The sequence below is a fragment of the Convolutriloba macropyga genome, chromosome 2, assembly GCF_964194025.1.
Source record: "Convolutriloba macropyga chromosome 2, txConMacr16.3, whole genome shotgun sequence".
NCBI lineage: Eukaryota > Metazoa > Xenacoelomorpha > Acoela > Convolutidae > Convolutriloba > Convolutriloba macropyga.
Genome location: NC_134469.1, coordinates 584,635 through 605,996, shown reverse-complemented (window position 1 = coordinate 605,996; position 21,362 = coordinate 584,635). Strand labels below are relative to the sequence as shown.

Below are 21,362 nucleotides of genomic sequence, written 5' to 3'. Positions count from 1 at the left end.
TTCCTTCAAGTTCAGGTCTTCATTTTGATTATATTGAGGTCATGGGGTTAGCCCAGGCTAAACCTAATCTGTACAGTCTGAAAATTACTCATACCTCAAAATTAAGTCTGAGCAGAGTAATGTCATACTTTTGTAGCTTGTAACTGGTAATTGCTATAGCAATATATACACTATTTATATATAAGCTAGTTTGTAGGCAATTACCACAAAGCCCATTTAGTTTAGTGGTTATGACTTGCTACGCAAACTGAATGTAACAATTACCTACGCGGAAGTTCGAAACGCATATAAATCAAAACTTGTTGTCGGGAGTTAAGCTGAGCACATTATTTTTCATGCAGTAAATTTTACTCAAAAATCAAGACTGGCTCGTGTAAAATGGGACATGAATCAGAAAATATTCCCTCAAAATCGAGCATATTAAAAACTAAAAACTTGAGAACAGAGAGGAAAATTTGATATCTCAATTTTTTCTCGAGTAATCTAAAAACAGAATGTCTCCTCAAAAATCGAGTCACTTTTTCAAGGGTTTTTTGTGATACCAGTATTGCATGTCTCTGCATAAGATGACTTTGATCGCGTAAAATTGATTCACCAAAAAAGCTGAGTTGACATACAATTGCTAACCAACAAAAATATATAATTTGGAATAATATTGTTCATATGGATCAGTAGTCTGGATCGGTAGTAAGGAGCAATTGACGTGTAGTAGTTTTGCAAGTAATTTTCACTTAAAAAAATCTCCAGCAAAACGGTCGGCCAAGTTTAAAACGGAAACAAACATTGTCAATCTTGTCAATCTTGGAAACTATCTGTTCACGATGTTTTCCACCAACTCATTTCGTTTTTTTTTTGTTCTGCTCGAGGGTTCTTTAGTTCATAACATTTTTGACTGATCATGCATTAGTTCATAGACACTCTCAAGTTAGTCCCTGCTTTAGGAATGTCATTAGCCAAAAATGAGTTAGATCTGCCAGGAAAGGTTTAACGCACCCAAGTCTATTAAAAAGTGGACAATTTTTCAAACTACTGGGCTCGATGGAGGAAAGAGTTGGCTCGCAATAAATCTTTAGATAATGTGATCAACCCTATTGTTCCGACCCCTCAGGAGGGGGGCTATATACTCAACTGGGTTTCTTTTGTTCAGACAATTTTGACCAATCGATATAATAATCGTAGAGAGTTGTGAGTGGTATCATTAAACAGCCCGTCCTGCGTAGAATATTGAAATAAAAAGAATTTTTTTTGGATATCGTTTCCAGAGCGAGTTATCGTGGTTTGAAATTTTGTGAATATTAGACCGATTTGAGTTTATTTTATTCACATTTTCCGGAAATTTTGCCTAAAATTTCGTCCATTTTGCTAAGATATGCAAAAAATTTTAACAATAGTACTGTTGATTTCAATTTTAAAGACCAAAAATATTGTTGACTATTTGGATTTATTTGACAACTAACTCAATCTTTGTAAACTACAAAGGGAGCTAGTCTTACCTCCTCTTCCATTGAGGTTATTCTGTAAATAAAGTTTTGCCGTTTTGGCTAAATATACTTGTGATTATCAAAAACGCAGTATTTTTTTTGATTTTTTAACTGAAAAATACCTAGATGTAACATTGGAAACAATTGATTGTTCATAATGGACGAATAGCAATAGCAGGGTTGGTTAAGGTCCAATCTTGGATTTTATGATCCAAACAAATCGGATTGTAATCAATCAGTCTTTTTTATTTAAAAAAACTTTTTTTAAGTTATTTAAGGAATACAGCAATCCAAATCAAAGCTCACTGTTGATAGTTCCATTTGACTTCCTAAACATTCCCAAATTAATGTGTCTGGTTTCTTTACTCGAACGATTATGGTCATTTTGACTTAATTAAGTTGGTACTTAATTTTGACTTAATTAAGTTGGTAATTAACTTGTAGCTTAGTCACAGCAAAGAAAGAACGCCTCTTCTTTCACTTCTTTCTACTGATTCCAAATTTAATCTTTTATTTGCGTTAAGTTATGGTTTTCTGGTTTTTCGCAAACAAAACTCTTTTTTTTGACTTTTGTCCATATTTGACGTTTTTGTAGACGTAAGGCGTACTCTGAATAATTACAGGTCTCAAGCACTTCGTTTGAACGACTGCGCGCACATTTAATTATTTTGTTTTGTAACTAATGGCTTTCATGTCTTCGAAAGTAATTGGTTTCGAAAAATACAAAGTACAACTAAGTTTTGCACTTTTCTCTCTTTGTTGTCTACTTATTACCTAATACTATTAATGAGGGGTCGCATACCACAATATTAGAGCTCAAAGAAGGCTCAATTTAACATATTTTGAGGGGCAAAATATGGCATTACGGCCTCAACAGGTTTTCTCGAAAGTTTTGATTGAATTTTTGTTTGTTGTCTCTATTTGTTGTTCTTTTTGTAACCACATTTAAAGTTGAATAATGACTAAGTCTAAGTGCCCTCCTATAGAGGGGTATGTGATCATGCACATGTTGGATTTCTTCAATTGCTATTTAATGGGTTTAATCACTTTGAAATTAATTGTTTTTAAAATTAAGCCAATTTTTTAATTTTGCTGTTTTTTTGTTCTTTTTTGTCTAATTGTTACCGAGCCTTATAATGACGACGTTCCGTAGCTGTTCTAGTGTAATTCAAGCTTTTTTTTAGTTTTAGTTTTATCTGACGCTATTTTGACCTTGTTAATAAGTTTTCTTTTTTAAAAAAAATTGGACATAAGTTTTGGATGTAATTTATGTTTGTTTTTCTTGTTGTTTAATTTTGTTGCTTCTCTTGACTGGCTTTTTTAGTATGGCTGATCTCATCAGCCTAATGCGGCATTTTTGCTCCACTGAGTTATTTGCGTTGGAGGCGATTTTTTTGTTACATTTAAAAAATTTTTTTTTCTATCTGTTTCTCGTTTGGTAGATGTTTATACAAAAAACATGGGTGAGCAGGGTCGGAATTTTATGTGCAAATGCACTTTAGCGAGCCTCTTTGTTTCAGATTTCTACATATAAACTGGCTACAAGCTACAAATGTTTCGATAATAACAAAAAATTGTAATTAAAATTTGAGATTATGCGCCGAAAATGAACGGGGAATCATGTATAACACACACTTCTTTTAAAAATTTTTTTGAAGGACAAAAAAAAGATTAGACAAAAAGGATTGAGCTCAACGAAAACTGGTAAAAAATCTCAATCCACAGTGACACAGTTTCATATTGTTTTCTAACACTGATTCACTATAAAAAGTCCGATCCACGCAAATAATGGAATTGATAAAAGGTTGTAACCATAAATAAGACTAGATTTTGTTTTTGAACTAAAATGGTTCACATAATTTTTACCAGGATAAGATCAGTCAATCAAAAACCTAATTCTTACTTTCTTTTTCTATTTCAATTTAGCCTCATTTTATTTCAAGGTTATTTACCTGGACCGTAATCAAAAGCGACAGAATATTTTTTGACTAAACAAGTTACCAAAATAATTGAGGTCGTTTATAAACCCCACTTAATTTTAGATAGGAAACAAAAAAAATCCCCCATGGAAATAAACCCCATTTTATAATAAATTTCGGTCTCGATAATTTGTTGAGTTGCGATGGTTTCATATCAAGTCTCACGTGCCGCGGGTTGTTTTTCCAAAACCTAAATAATTGCATTAAATTATTCAAAAAACTTCAAAAAACAATTAAATCGTAAATAAAGAAACAAAGTGAGTCCACTGTAACATGGTTTCAAGGTCAAAAGACCAACTCAAAAATTAATAAAGATAATTGGAAAAAATTAAACTAACAAGTTGTAGCCCACAAAATAGTGTGCAGATTAATTGAACTAAGAACAGTCATGACAATCTAACTATTTATGGTATAAAGTTATATATTGAGAGATTAAAACCAAGCGGAGAATAAACAGGCACAAAAGTTGCGCAAATGAAATGTAATGGTTATAATAACGAATTAAAACGAAACCTATCTTAACTAACAGAGCTAGAGATGAATCTTCATCGCTTATCTTTCACAGCAGAAATATTCACTGAGGCATTTGCGAATTTCTGTGTTTGAGAGTGGTGAAGAAATTCTCACAGAGAGAAGAAAGTCTGCTTGTACTAGAATGCGGTGGAATTATCTTGGGTCAGCAAACTTGCCTTACTTTGGGCGGGAGGGGGAGGGGTAGGGGAGGGGAAAGGGGGCATAATAGGCGGCAAATGGTTTGGTATTAATTTTGTGGGTTGTTCGATCGTATTTGAATGCATTAGTCACTTTGGGCGCAGCTTTTGATTATGAAGTCTTCTGATTTTGTAAATGATATTGCTAATCGTCTAATCAGGTTGAATAGTAAATAGAAACTGACAAACCGTTAAAATCTGTCAGCATTTACTAAATATTTGACCGACATTAATTTTTTTCAACTGCATTCTTAAAGGCCCCGTTCTTTTCGGTTATTATCGCCCTCTATATTTGAACACATGCCCGAGTTGGCAAAGAATTCTAATCATAGATCTTTCATACAGCGAAGCGTTGACTTGATAAATTAGAAAAAATGTTTAAAAATGGTAAAATTACTTTTTCGTAAATGGAGGGAGGTTCCATGGGGCTACAAAAATTGTCAAAAATGGGACCTTTACTGTACAAATTAATCATTAATGGAAGTTCTCTGATAACTAATCCTCCATAACAACACAAGAGAGGTTTCTTCATGATGTCTGTTGAGATTTTTAAACCACAAGCAAAACAGTTTGCACGTTTTTCTGCAAGAAAGAGAAACGAGGCTCTCAGAGACATATTACAGATAAATCTATAAAAATGGGAATTAAATAAATTCATTTATCATGCAACGAGGGGGGACAATTTTTCAAAATAAATATTGGATGAACCCGATAAATTGAATGAACCCCCGCCGGTTGATTAAACAAACCCGTCTCATTATGGTTTTCACTGCGATTGCATTTTTGACAACAATGCATTCATCAATTTAATATTAGTTGTTTACCCAAAAAAGAGAAAATTTAGCATATTAGTGCCGCAATTGGAAAAGTGCCGCTCGTTTTTAAAGTTTCAAAAATAAGACTAGTTGAGTTGTCTTGGCCTCAGCGGCCCATTAAACTTCCTTTAAAACTGTCAAAGCTGATCATGGGATTAAATTAGCCGGTCAATTATGATAAAACCTCTATGTAATATCTGCCATTAAAATTTTATTGGACAATCGGACAAAAAGGATCCAATTGAATAAATTGGTTATGATGGTTTTGGCTAAAATTGTATTCTAACCCCTAGAGACCCCAGTCCCAGTCACAATGTGAGATTAAATTATTAGATTTTCTTCTCTCAAATTTTGTTTTGCAGACATTCGCGCGCAGATCTAAGTCAATTAATAAATTACGCAATAGAGATTCCATAAGATAAGCAACAGTTTGTAGAGCAATTTTTTTTAAAAAAAATCAGAGCAATATACATAAAAAACATAATAGCAATATATTTTTGCGAGAATTTATTGAGCAGTAATCAATGAATTTATCTCTCTAAATACTATAAAAGGTAGAACAAAATGATCATTAGACGACAATTACGGTTGTGAACATTTATCGTGATTACATTTCAAGCTGAATGTTATTTTCAAACGAACAAAAATTTTACTATCTAATAACTTTGTTTCAAATTAAATATAGCGCCAAATATTAAATTTCTTAGCACAAAACACAGTTTATCTGTTAAACTATCTGCAGCAATCATTTTGAAGGCAAATTTTAAAAATTAAAGGAACAGATACGACAGTACAAATGATTTCAATACTACTAATCCCTTTTTCAAATCTATTTGTTCGGTAACTAGATATACAACCATTCACAAAGCGTTGCTGCTCATTTTGCTCAAAAACATTCAATTGATGTTAGGATGACGAGCTTAGATCTATTTGATTTCAATCGTATCTCAAGAGATTAGCAGCTATCTGAAGATTTTTAAAAATTTGCTCCAAAATTGGATTTGTTCTCCGTCTTTCCCAATACACAAATTTGGAGAACTGAACGCACGGAAATCATGATAAAAATTATGTGTTAATTATGAGCATTTGCTCTGGTTTTGGGTATCTTTTTTATTTCCATTTGGCTTATGTGTGTTGAAATGTTAGACATCTTCAGGTTTTCACAATGCAGCCTAATAGTACCACAGGAGTAGTTATATCGGAGCAAGAGTGGGGGGGGGGGGGGGGGGGGTAAAAGGATGTACCTATGTATTAACATTAGGTATAGCCTATTTTCGTCCAATTTCCAAGGATGTACCTAAAAAAGAGAGTGAGAACAGTAGACCTGTCATCTTATCATAATTACCCAGGGGTAATTATCTTAACTGCCCCCAGGGAAATGCATCCAGTTTTCCGCTCTAATGCATTTCTAGCTAATCTTGTCTACTTAACCTTTTTTGTCAAGGAAATAATTTTTTTTATCGGATAGATCCAACATGTGCACAACCTTTTTGAATAAAAATGCATAATATGATATTTTCTTTTTTTTCCATTTGTCAGTTTTCGAAAAAAAAACATAGATTTCTTTTTTTTTTCGAATTTTTGTGTTTAGTTGAAAAAATTGTTTTTTTTTGATAAAAATGTTATTTTACTTGAAACAATTTTGATTGAAAAATGTCGTTTTTTACATAAGGTTTTTGATGAAAATTGCATAATTTGATATTTTCTTTTTTTCCATTTGTTAACTTTCGAAAAAAAATAGTTTTCATTTTTTTTTCAAATTTTTGAGTTAAATTTGTAAAATTTTTTTGATATAAATGTTAATTTACTTAGTATATTTTTGTTGAAAAATGTCGTTTTTTACATAAGGTTTTTAGCAAAAAATGCAGATTTTGATGTTTTTTATTTTTCTATTTTTCCATTTTTTTCAGTTTTTGAAGTTCTTTTTATGTAAAATTTTTAATTTTTTTTGCAAAAAATCGTTCTAACTAAAACAAAATTTACTTCAAAAATGCTGTTTTTCTACATAAGGTTTCTAACAGAAAATGCAAATTTTTCGTTTTTTTATTTTTTCTATTTTTCAGTTTTTGAAGTTTTTTATGTAAATTTTTATATTTTTTTTGAAAAAAAATCGTTTTTCTTGAAACAAATTTCTTTCAGAAATGTCGTTTTTTAAATAATGTTTTTAACAAAAAAATGCAGATTTTGATGTTTTTTTTCTTTTTTTCCATTTTGTAATTTGTTTGAAGTTTTATGTAAAATTTTAAATTAAATTTTTCTGAAAAAAATGTTGTTTTACTATAGTGAAATTTTTTAAAAGGTTTTTTTAAACTATTTCAAAAAGTGAAATTTTTAATTTCTTCAACCAATCATATCATTTGTACAATCTATCTCGAAATGAGTTAAGATCGAGAAACTCTGACCATTTGTGTTTTGTCTCAGTTGAACATCAGTGGTCTAAAAAAAACGCAAAATACTCCAATACTTCCTTTTCTTCCTTCAACATCTTTTCTGTCGACACTTCAATCTGATTTAGATTTCGCTCCCAACAAAGAGGAATCGAAATTTAAAACAACAGTAACCGATAACAACATCGAATTATCCTTTGAGATGGATTGCACAAGAGTAACAAAAAAACACAGACTACTAGCCTAACACTTCCCAAAGATTTGTGGAGAGCTTTAGAGGCTGCTAGACATCATAACCTCCACTTAGCAGAAGAAAAAGTCAACAATTCAGTACTCTCTCTGCCCACTTATTTTCAAGCCATTGAGAGAGCTCGAAAAGAACAAGGATTTCATCCACTGAAAGACAGCAAATAATTTTGTTCCCGTACTCGCGTGACATAAATCACTACGGTGTATGGTGGGTAGAAGATATGTTCTCCAATCATGCTGATACATTTTCTACAAACAAATCAGAAATCTTCGATCTTCCCAATTTCCAAGACCTCATTCTTCCTCCTATCCAAGAAAATGACAATGATGAGAACCAATCGCTTCATCAAAATGTTCCTTTCTCGAACTACAGGTGCTCTCCAATATAGGTCTGGACAGTTGCTTGTGTTCACTGATAATTTCTCCCTCACGTGACATCAATTGTCACGTCACGCGATGTTACTAAAAATAGAAATGACATAACTTTTACGTCATGATGAACACTCAAATCTCATTGGTTACGACTGCTTTTACATGATCTCATTGATTACGAAGTCGCAATAATTCTCGTTCTTACTAAAATTTCATTGGTTCGATTTATGAAGTTCTTTCTTGAAGATAATTCAATCATTTGTTGCTTTTCGTTGTCAATATTCAGTTACCTTATTTAATCAATTTTTCCTTTCTTGCTTTAAAAACTCATCTTTTACTTACTTCACACGCCACAGATGGAACAAAGTTCAGTCTCAGCTGACAGCAAAAAACCCTACGCCCTCCCCCTCCGCAAACGAAACCATAAGGGAAGAGCAGTTATTCCTTCTTCCCAGTTTGATTATCACAATGAAAGCAAATATTCTTTATATAATGATATCAAGTGAAAGTTGAAGACACTGAATCCAAAACAAATGAGGATCGCCAAGGAAACAACAACCTTTTTGGTCTTTCTAAGAATACAGCAACCGGAAATTTCAAATCAGCATCCCAGAGGAGACTATCAATACAAGCTCGAATTGGACCCACTTGAAAGTCTTTCGCAAAAATGTCGAAGGTGAATTTGTTCTACATCAGTTTCTGATGCTGTCGGTCTGGGAATTGAAAATTTTCTTTCAAAAATTACCTGAGATGTTAAAAGAAGCACTACAATTTGAACCCACAGAAGCTACTGCAAAGTTGATGATTGACGAAACTTTGTTCCAGCCAACAGATGTGGAGGAAAAAGCAAAATTCGATGTGTACTGGGAATTGAATGAGACTGCTAGGCGAAAAGTATGTGTGACCAGAACATTTTACCAAGATGATCCGAATTGATGTTATTTCACCATCAAGCTCTTCACTCGAGGGACTGAAAATGACAGTTTTAGAAAGAAATGCTTCCTTTCTGTCAGAATTGGGGAGTTGCAGAAAAAACATCAAATGAGCAATGAAATTATTTCAGTGCTGAACAAAGTCAAAAACCAGACAAAATCGCAAAGTGCATAGAAGTAATTGTAAATGTTTATAATGTATGTACAAAAATGCAGATCTAGATAAAATTAACAGAGAAGTTCCCTTTGAAGGACTAATAGGGGTTGGCGATTCAAAGTTAGAGAAACTTTTGAATTGGTCGAAATTTTTTCGTTTACATGCCACATTTCATGATGCAACGGGATACCTGAAAACAAATCTAAATATTGGTCCTGGGTACTGTTACATGGTTTCATTCCTTAATTCAAAATTAAACTCTTGTTTCTTGGGACCTATAACAGGTCTAGCATATTGTTGTTTTCTGAAATTGTCACCACGACTCCATTCAATCAAAGTGTGAATCATTATTTCCTAAACACGAACAAAATTCAGTTGCACTCTAATGACAGATCATAATAATCACGAAGCTGACTTTATTTTTGATAATAACAACCAGGAGCAACCTCCTTGGAAAAATTGTGGACGCACTTGCACTCGAACAGCTTTTTCGTCAATATTCCAGTGCTTAGTTGTATTAATACTTCTTCTTTTTTCAATTATCAACCTTATTTTTGCCAGAACTTGTGACGAACGAACAGTTTGGATTGCAATTCTTTCAAGTGCTGTTGGTTACATACTTCCTAATACCAGAGCATAAAATGAACAAGATTATATCAACAAAGGAACGCATTCTGATGTATCTTGTTGGTCCATCCGGATCTGGGAAAACTGTTTTCATTAACGATATGCTACAAAGGAAAACTTTTCAACCCTCGTTTGACCGAATTTTGTACTTCTATGAGCACTTTCATACAATGATGCAATCAATTGCAGGCTTAGAATTCATTCAGGGTGTTGACTTCGAATTAATTGAGCACTTACCAGCTGACGGCACAAAATATTTACTTATATTCGATGACTCATTAGTAACTCTTTCCAAGTCGGAAAAATTCAACGAAACTGCGACAGCCGGTAGACATCGAAATTTAAATTGTGTTTATATCAAACATAATCTCTTCCACAAAAACAAAACTGGACGTGATGCCGATATATTGGGAAGACAACTGGGTCTGGGAAAACAACTAAAACAATGGTATGATGACGCTACACAAGAACCATATGGACACTTATGATTGATTTAAGACCATCTAAACCTGATTTGTTAAGATATTGTTCAAATGTAACTTCATTTCCTTCAGAATTCTTCGTACGGAACAGTCGTGCTGGTATTAGTGATATTAAGGATAAACGCACAGAATTATTATACTCTGAAGCTCTTTGGGAATCTCAACAAGAAATTTCAACCAGCTTTCCTTCTACATTGTCCTAAGGAATTCATCAGATTTCTCTGTGAGTGTATTGTAAACCTGATTGCAGGAAACCTCACAGGATAAAGAAAAAATCAGTTCACTCGCTTCCAAAAACAACTTAGAAAGCTCACATCAAAATTAACAACCCTAAGATCCAGAAGACTTAGGGTTGTTGATTTTGATGTGAGCTTTCTAAGTTGTTTTTGGAAGCGAGTGAACTGATTTTTTCTTAATCCTGTGAGGTTTCCTTCAATCAAGTTTACAATACGCTCACAGAGAAATCTGATGAATTCCTTAGGACAATGTAGAAGGAAAGCTGGTTGAAATTTCTTGTTGATATTCCCAAAGAGCTTCAGAGTATAATTATTCTGTGCGTTTATCATTAATATCACTTATACCAGCACGACTGTTCGGTACGAAGAATTCTGAAGGAAATGAAGTTACATTTGAACAATATGTTAACAAATCAGGTTTAGATGGTCTTAAATCAATCATAAGTGTCCATATGGTTCTTGTGTAGCGTCATCATACCATTGTTTTAGTTGTTTTCCCAGACCCAGTTGTCTTCCCAATATATCAATTTGCTGCACATCTCTGGGTGATTTGAACAAAACAATGTGAGTAGTCTGAAGCTCGGCATCACGTCCAGTTTTGTTTTTGTGGAAGAGATTATGTTTGATATAAACACAATTTAAATTCGATGTCTACCGGCTGTCGCAATTTCGTTGAATTTTTCCGACTTGGAAAGAGTTTCTAATGAGTCATCGAATATAAGTAAATATTTTGTGCCATCAGCTGTTAAGTGCTCAATTAATTCAAAGTCAACACCCTGAATGAATTCTATGCCTGCAATTGATTGCATCATTGTATCGTAAATTGTCTGAAAGTGCTTATAAAAGTACAAAATTTGATCAAACGAGGGTTGAAAAGTTTTCATTTGTAGCATATCATTAATGAAAACAGTTTTCTCAGATCCGGACGGACCAACAAGATACATCAGAATGCGTTCCTTTGTTGATATAATCTTGTTCATTTTTTGCTCTGGGATTAGGAAGTATGTAACCAACAGCACTTGAAAGAATTGCAATCCAAACTGTTCGTTCGTCACAAGTTCTGGCAAAAATAAGGTTGATAATTGAAAAAAGAAGAAGTATTAATACAACTAAGCACTGGAATATTGACGAAAAAGCTGTTCGAGTGCAAGTGCGTCCACAAATTTTCCAAGGAGGTTGCTCCTGATTGTTATTATTGAAAAAAAGTCAACTGCGTGATTGTTATGATCTGTCATTAGAGTTCAACTGAATTTTGTTCGTGTTTAGGAAATAATGATTCACACTTTGATTGAATGGAGTCGTGGTGACAATTTCAGAAAACAACAATATGCGAGACCTGTTATACGTCCCAAGAAACAACAGTTTAATTTTGAATTAAGGAATGGAACCGTGTAACAGTACCCAGGACCAATATTTAGATTTGTTTTCAGGTATCCCGTTGCATCATGAAATGTGGCATGTAAACGAAAAAATTTCGACCAATTCAAAAGTTTCTTTAACTTTGAATCGCCAACCCCTATTAGTCCTCCAAAGGGAACTTCTCTGTTAATTTTATCTAGATCTGCATTTTTGTCAAAACTTCGACAGACAGCCAAAAAATAATTTTTCCTTTTTGTATTTCCAACAAAAAGTTGACTGATTTCTTTCGAACTCTACAATTTCCTCAATATTCATATCAAGCAACTGTTCTGAAAGTATTTAATTAAAAATGTGAATACAGACATCACATACATTTAAAAAATTTACAATTACTTCTATGCACTTAGCGATTTTGTCTGGTTTCTGACTTTGTTCAGCACTGAAATAATTTCATTGCTCATTCGATGTTTTTTCTGCAACTCCCCAATTCTGACAGAAAGGAAGCATTTCCTCCTAAAACTGTCCTTTTCAGTCCCTCGAGTGAAGAGCTTGATGGTGAAATAACATCAATTCGGATCATCTGGGTAAAATGTTCTGGTCACACATACTTTCGCCTAGCAGTCTCATTCAATTCCCAGAACACATCGAATTTTGCTTTTTCCTCCACATCAGTTGGCTGGAACAAAGTTTCGTCAGTCATCAACTTTGCAGTAACTTCTGTGGGTTCAAATTATAGTGCTTTTTTAACATCTCAGGTAATTTTTGAAAAAAAAATTTTAAATTCCCAGACCGACAGCATCAGAAACTGATGTAGAACAAATTCACCTTCGACATTTTCGCGAAAGACTTTCAATTGGGTCCAATTCGAGCTTGTGTTGATAGTCTCCTCTGGGATGTTGATTTGAAATTTCCGGTTGCTGTATTCTTGGAAAGACAAAAAGTTGGTGTTTCCTTGGCGATCCTCATTTGGTTTGGATTCAGTGTCCTCAACTTTCACGTTGATATCATTATACAAAGAATATATGCTTTCGTTATGATAATCAAACTGGGAAGAAGGAATAACTGAATTTCCCTTATGATTTCGTTTGCGGAAGGGGAAGGCGTAGGGTTTTTTGCTGTCAGCTGAGACTGAACTTTGATCCATCTGGGGCGTGTGAAGTAAGTAAAAGATGAGTTTTTAAAGCAAGAAAGGAAGAATTGAATAAATAAGGTAACTGAATATTGAAAACGAAAAGCAACAAATGATTGAGTTATCTTCAAGAAAGAACTTCATAAATCGAACCAATGAAATTTTAGTAAGAACGATCATTATTGCGACTTCGTAACCAATGAGATCATGTAAAAGCAGTCGTAACCAATGAGATTTGAGTGTTCATCATGACGTAATAGTTATGTCATTTCTGTTTTTAGTAACATCACGTGACGTGACAATTGATTTCACGTGAGGGAGAATTTATCAGTGAACACAAGCAACTGTTCAGACTTATATTGAAGAGCACCTGTAGTTCGAGAAAGGAACATTTTGATGAAGTGATTGGTTCTCATCATTGTCATTTTCTTGGATAGGAGGAAGAATGAGTTCTTGGAAATTGGGAAGATCGAAGATTTCTGATTTTTTGTAGAAAATGTATCAGCATTTTGGAGAACATATCTTCTACCCACCATACACCGTAGTGATTTATGTCACGCGAGTACGGGAACAAAATTCCTTTCTGTCTTTCAGTGGATGAAATCCTTGTTCTTTTCGAACTCTCTCAATGGCTTGAAAATAAGTGGGCAGAGAGAGAGAGAGAGAGAGAGAGAGAGAGAGAGAGTACTGAGTTGTTGACTTTTTCTTCTGCTAAGTGGAGGTTATGATGTTTAGCAGCCTCTAAATTTCTCCACAAATCTTTCGGAAGTGTTAAGCTATTAGTCTGTGTTTTTATTGTTACTCTTGTGCAATCCACCTCAAAGGACAATTCGATGCTGTTATCGGTTACTGTTGTTTTAAATTTCGATTCCTCATTGTTGGGAGCGAAATCTAAATCAGATTGAAGTGTCGACAGAAAAGATGTTGAAGGAAGTAAAGGAAGTATTGGAGTATTTTGCGTTTTTTTAGACCACTGATGTTCAACTGAGACAAAACACAAAATGGTCAGAGTTTCTCCATCTTATCTCATTTCGAGATAGATTATACAAATGATATGATTGGTTGAAGAAATTAAAAATTTCACTTTTTGAAATAGTTAAAAAAAACCTTTTAAAAAATTTCACTATAGTAAAACAACATTTTTTTCAGAAAAATTAAATTAAAAATTTTAAATAAAACTTCAAACAAACTACAAAATGGAAAAAAAGAAAAATGAAAACATCAAAATTTGCTTTTTTTGCTTAAAACCTTATTTAAAAAACGACATTTCTGAAAGAAATTTGTTTCAAGAAAAACGATTTTTTTTTCAAAAAAAATTAAAAAATTTACATAAAAAACTTCAAAAACTGAAAAATGGACTAATAGAAAAATAAAAAACATCAAAATCTGCATTTTTTGCTAAAAAAACTTATGTAAAAAACGACATTTTTCGATAAAAAATATTCTAAGTAAATTAACATTTTTATCAAAAAAATTTTACAAATTTAACTCAAAAATTTGAAAAAAAATGAAAACTATTTTTTTCGAAAATTAACAAATGGAAAAAAAGAAAATATCAAATTATGCAATTTTCATCAAAAACCTTATGTAAAAAACGACATTTTTCAATCAAAATTGTATCAAGTAAAATAACATTTTTATCAAAAAAAAACAATTTTTTCAACTAAACACAAAAATTCGAAAAAAAGAAATCTATGTTTTTTTTCGAAAACTGACAAATGGAAAAAAAGAAAATATCAATTTATGCATTTTTATTCAAAAAGGTTGTGCAACTGCTGGATCGATCCGATAAAAAAATTATTTCCTGGACAAAAAAAGGTTAAGGAGACAAGATTAGCTAGAAATGCATTAGAGCGGAAAACTCTCTTTTTAGGTACATCTTTGGAAATTGGACGAAAATAGGCTGTACCTAATGTGAATACATAGGTACATCCTTTTACCCCCCCCCACTCTTGCTCCGATATAACTACTCACAGGCAACTAAATTTTGTGGTGACAAGAACACTGCAGGTGCAATGTTGAAAAACTAGTTTAGGAGACATAACGAAAACTAATTTTCTCTAATTGATTCGGATATAATCCTTTGCTGTATCGATGTTTCCAATGGCTCCCTTCGAGTTTTATTCTTAAGAATATGAAACGTCAAAAGGCGAACAATTTAACATTTTTTGGATTTTTTATTGACAAAGATAATTTAAATAATTATCGGAAAAATCTAAAATATGCGTTTTTGTATAAAATTTTTGATAACACAACTTAACACATAAAGGAGCGCACGGGTTTACATTTACTGGGGAAAATATTTTGGTAAACAATTACTTAACTGAGTTCCTTTTTTCACTTTTCAAGTTTTCATTTTAATCTTTATGAGGTTTCCAAACAAAATTCAAAGGTTTTTCCTTAAATCGAGTAAAAAACTACGGATTTGTTTCCATTATGCCTCTCAAACTAAAAGGGTGCATATTACATGCAAACCCCTGACGCATATTTTTTGCATACTGATAGACTGTGTAGTGGCACATGTTCTATGACTGTGGGGGGGGGGGCAAATACGTGCTGCTAGAGGAAACAACAACTTATCTTTCATAAATTCGACCGAATTTCGTCTATTGCCACGTTAACAATGCGGGAATTGTTCCAACCCCTCTTGAGGGGGGGGGGGGGGGGGGGGGGGGGGTTGAAGGAACTATATACTCAACTGGGTTTTTTTGTTCAGACATTTTTGACCGATCGATATATTTATCGTAAAGAGTTGTGAGTGGTATCATTAAAATACCCATCCAGCGCATATTTTGGAATTAAAAAGATTTTCTTGGGTTTCGTTTTCTAGAGCGAGTTATCGTGGTTAAAATATATGTGAATATTAGACCGATTTGCGTTTATTTTATTCACATTTTCCTGAATTGTTGCTTAAAATTTTAACAATTTTGCAAAAATTTGTAAAAATTGTTAACAATAACACTGTTGACTTTCTGTTTAGTGACAAAGTCTTGTTGAATATTTTCATTACTTTTTTGGCTAAAATTTCGAAAAAATATTTCAAAATTCAGCCTTTTTGATCTAAAACTGCCCGAAATAAGCTTCTTTAGTCCAGTTTCCAGATTGATTAAATTTGCCAGAAGTACACACTCAAAAACAAATAACACAATCTTCGTCATCTACAACGGGAACTAGTCCTACCTTTGAGAGTAGTCTGGATTTAAAATTTTGCCGCTTTTTGCTGACTTTACTCAGCGTTTTCTTTGATCTTTTAACTAATAAATTATCCAGATATAAATTATTCGAATCAATTGAGTGTTCTTAATGGACAAACAGCAATAGTAACGCTGATTTTGGTCCAATCTTGGATTTTTAGAATCAAAAATGTTTCAGATTGTAATCAGTAGGTCTTTTTTTAAAAAAAATTCCATCTTTTTTATAATAAAAAAAACAGAAAAAGTCAATTCAAATTTCACTGTTGATAGGTCCAAGTACCATTCTAAACAGATCCAAATTTATGTATCTAATTTTTTATTCGACAGATTTTGGCCGTTTTGACTTTTAAAACGTAAACAATTTTTTTTATATAAACAATGGCTTATTGATTCGTGCCACTATTTTTCTTTCACTTTGGTCATCTTGTAGCTTAGTGTCAACAAAGGATGAATAATTCTTCTTGCTACTCTTTCTATTGACTTAAAACCTAATCTTTTCCTATTTTACGCTTCAAGTTAATGTTTTCTGATTTTGATACTACCAGATTTCACTTTTTTATTTTTAGGCATTGGCCCATTTTTTACTTTTTGTCACATTATCACAATGCTAATAGCTCACATATTACATTATTGACGTTCAAAATTAGACACAATTGAACATATAGGTTTTAACGGTTTCGACAACCTTCTCGAAGGCTTTATTTGAAGTTTTTACAGTTCCCTTCAAATGTAGTTTTTAATTTGTCTTTTTATTCGGATGAAGTTTCCTGGATAATGACAGATCTAATTGCATTGGTATTTTATGGGGGAATAAGTGAGCCAATATTCTAATTTGAGTAATTAGCTGATGGCTTTCATGAATTGGAAAACAATTACTTTCAAAAATAAAGATTTTAACTTCGCAATTTTGTACTTTTTTTGTTACTTTGAAACCTAGTCCCGTTAACTACAGTTCACATATGAAAAAACTGTTCCCGAGCTAAGGTGAAAGTGTACAAAATCTAATATGTTGAAAGATTTGGTAATGAAATTACTGGCTTCGACACAGGTTTTTGCAAAAGTAGAATAATTTTTTATTTTTATCTATATTTGACGTTCTTTTGTAGACGTAAGACATATTCTGAATAAAAAAAAGTATTCGAGTGATTCTTTTGAGCGAGCACACGAACTTATTCAATTGTTTCGTTTTGCAGCTGATGACTTTCCTGACTTTAAAATAATTGTTTTCGAAAAAAAAACAAAAGTATTATTTAATTTTAACATTTTTCTTTTTTTCGGGTACTTGTTTCCTATTATCATTAAGGAGAGGTTGCATAGCACATTTTCGACGTTCGAGGAAGGCTCACTTTAACATATTTTTATATTTTGACGGGAAAATCTGGGTCTAATAATTCGACAGCGTTTTCTCGCATTTTTTAATTGAATTTTTGTTGTTTCTATTCGTTGTTCTTTTTGTAACCGAATAAACATAGAATAATAACACGTCTTAATGCCCTCCTTTAGATATGTATGTGGTAATAAACAAATTGGTTGTGTTCAATTGCTATCTAATGGGTTTCATTACTTCGAAATTAATTGATTTTAAAAATATAAGCCAGTTTTTTAACTTTGTTTTTTTGTCTTATTGTTACCGAGCCTGATTATGAAGTGGACCTAAATCTTTTCCAGTGAACTACAAGATATTTTGTTTAGTTTCAGTTTTATCTGACCCTATTTTGACCTGTTAATAGTTTTCTTTTTTTAAAAAACGAAGTTTTTGGCGTAATTAATGTTTGTTGTTATTTTTGTTTGAATTCTTTGTTCGTCTTGACTTTTTTCTCAATAATTGGCTGATGTGATCAATCTAAGGCAGCATTTTGTTTACTCCACTGAGTAATTTGCTTTGGAGGCGATCTTTTTGCTCAATTTTTCTTTTTGATAAAAACTGTTTCTCATTTGATGGACAATTATACCGAAAATGTAGAAGAGCGGGGTCGGAATTTTATATGCAAACGCACATTACCGAGCCTCCTTGTTTTCATTGAAATTTGTCTCTGAAGAACATACGAAAAAAATTAATCCTTTCACCAGTTTGTGGATGAGAGGATCGGAACTTACTAAGCCATCTGTCAATTCTGTACACTATTTGCGAGAATTTTCAATCTAGTGCGGTATTTTGACTTTTGCAATCGCGTTCTTGTTTCAGTCTGATTTATCCACTAACTACTATTATCAAAAATCTTACTAGATTGTGACATCTTGCTACGTAGAATTTTTTCCCAACTGAATACTAAACTTCTGATTTCATTCCGATCTGTTCAACAATGAACTGATCATTCGTCGCATTCTTCAAGTCTCCTGCGTGCTTCTATAGATAGCAGCTGAATTCTATTCAGAAACCATTGCTACCTCTTCGATTTCAATTAATTTTGACATCAAGCAGGCAGTAAAATAATTTTAAAAAAACTTAGTGAGGTTTAGCAATTCCCGGAGACCGTTTTTCGATTTTGAAATTGAAAACCATTGCAGGTCTCATGTGCTAAATTTTTGATACTTCGTGTTTATATAGCGATATACAAGAAGCTCCTCAGATGCCAACAATCTTGGCTTAGTGTCAACAAAGAAAGAACAATTCTTCTTGCTAGTCTTTCTACTGACTTAAAACCTAATCTTTTCCTATTTTATGCTTCAAGTTAATGTTTTCTGTTTTTGATAATACCATATTTCACTTTTTAATTTTTAGGCATTGGCCCATTTTTTACGTTTTTTCTTTTATCACATTATCACAATGCTAACAGTTCTTATATTACATTATTGACGTTCAAAATTAGACACAATTGAACATATAGGTTTTAACGGCTTCGACAACCTTCTCGAAGAACTTACTTGAATGTTTTACAATTCTCTTTTCCTGGATAATGACAGATGTAATTGCATTGGTCTTTTATGGGGGAAAAATGAGCCAATGTTCTAATTTGAGTAGTTAGCTGATGGCTTTCATGACTTTGAAAACAATTACTTTCAAAATTAAAGACTTTTAACTTTGCATTTTTGTTCTTTTTTGTTAATTTGCAACGTAGTCTTGTTAACTATAGTTAACGTATGAAAATATTGTCCCCCAGCTGAGGTGAAAGTGTACAAAATCTATTATTTTTAAAGATTTCGTAATTAATTTACTGGCTTCGACTCAGGTTTTCGCCAAAGTAATATAATTTTTTATTTTTTCTATATTTGACGTTCTTTTTGTAGACGTAAGCCATATTCTGAATAAAAAAAAGTTTTCGAGTGATTCTTTTGAGCGAGCAAAAGAACTTATTTAATTATTTCGTTTTCTAGCTAATGGCTTTCCTGACTTTAAAATAATTGTTTTCGAAAAAAAACGAAATTATTACTTAGTTTTACCATTTTTCTTTTTCGGGTACTTGTTTCCTATTATCATTAAAGAGAGGTCACATAGCACAATTTCGGCGTTCGAGGAAGGCTCACTTTAACATATTTTTATATTTTGACGGGAAAATTTGGGTCTAATAATTCGAGAGCGTTTTCTCGCAATTTTTAATTGAATTTTTGTTGTTTCTATTCGTTGTTCTTTTTGTAACCAAAAAAAAAATGAAAATTAACATGTCTCATTGCCCTCCTATTGAGGTGTAAGTGATAATAAACAAGTTGTTTGCGTTCAATTGCTATCTAATGGGTTTCATCACTTCGAAATTAATTGATTTTAAAAATATAAGCCAGTTTTTTAACTTTGTTTTTTTTGTCTTATTGTTACCGAGCCTGATTATGAAGTGGACCTATATCTTTTACAGTGAATTACAAGATATTTTGTTTTGTTTCATTTTTATCCGACGCTATTTTGACCTGTTAATAGTTTTCTTTATTTAAATAAACGAAGTTTTTGATGTAATTAATGTTTGTTGATAATTTTGTTTGATTTTTTTGTTCGTCTTGACTTTTTTTCTTAATAATTGGCTGATGTGATCAATCTAATGCAGCGTTTTGTTTACTCCACTGAGTTATTTGCGGTGGAAGAGATGTTTTTGTTCATACAATTTTTTTTGAAAAATGATTTCTAATTTGGTAGACAATTATGCCGAAAATGTAGATGAGCGGGTTCGGAATTTTATGTGCGAACGCACATTACCGAGCCTCCTTGCTTTCATTGAAACTCATTTTTGAAGAACCTACAAAAAAATTTAATCCCTTCACCAATTTGCGGATGAGAGGATCGGAACCTACTAAGCCCTCTGTCATTTCTGTACACTATTTGCGAGAATTTTCAATCAAGTGCGGTATTTTGACTTTTGTAATCGCGTTCTTGTTTCAATCTGATTTATTCACTAACTACTATTGTCAAAAAGTGTAATAGTTTGTAACAACTCGCTACGTAGAATTTTTTTCCAACTGAATACTAAACTTCTGATTTCATTCCGATCTGTTCAACAATGAACTGTTTCTTCGTCGCATTCTTCAAGTCTCCTGCGTGCTTCTATTGATAGCAGCTGAATTCTATTCAGACACCATTGCTACCTCTTCGATTTCAATTAATTTTGACATCAAGCAGGCAGTAAAATAATTTTAAAAAAACTTAGTGAGGTTTAGCAATTCCCGGAGACCGTTTTTCGATTTTGAAATTGAATTCCATTGCAGGTCTCATGTGCTAATTTTATGATTTTTGATACTTCTTGTATATATAGCGATATACAAGAAGCTCCTTAGATGCTAACAATTTTGGCTTAGTGTCAACAACGAAAGAATAATTCTTCTTGCTAGTCTTTCTACTGACTTAAAACCTAATCTGTTCCTATTTTACGCTTCAAGTTAATGTTTTCTGATTTTGATACTACCAGATTTCACTTTTTTAATTTTTAGGCGTTGGCCCAATTTTTACGTTTTTTCTTTTTTATCACATTGTCACAATGCTAACAGTTCGCATATTACATTATTGACGTTCAAAATTGGACACAATTGAACATATATGTTTTAACGGCTTCGACAACCTTCTCGAAGAAATTAATTGAATTTTTTACAATTCTCTATAAATATAGTTTTTACTTTGTCTTTTCATTCGGATGAAGTTTCCTGGATAATGACAGATCTAATTGCATTGGTATTTTATGGGGTAATTAATGAGCCATTGTTCTAATTTGAGTAGTTAGCTGATGGCTTTCATGACTTTGAAAACAATTACTTTCAAAAATAAAGACTTTTTACTGCGCATTTTTGTTCTTTTTTGTTAATTTGCAACCTAGTCTTGTTAAGTACAATTCACAT

The 21,362-nt window shown here is 32.5% G+C and overlaps 1 protein-coding gene across 1 annotated transcript in view; it reads right to left on the bottom strand.

Annotated features, from left to right (window-relative positions):
• LOC142335551 (monocarboxylate transporter 9-like) overlaps positions 1 to 3,974 on the bottom strand; it is an 80,695-nt gene extending 76,721 nt beyond the window's left edge. The window contains exon 1 of the mRNA XM_075384087.1: positions 3,759 to 3,974. The gene's annotated coding sequence lies outside the window, so the exon portion shown is untranslated. The remainder of the gene's footprint in view (positions 1 to 3,758) is intronic.
• Between the last annotated feature and the right edge of the window lie 17,388 nt (positions 3,975 to 21,362).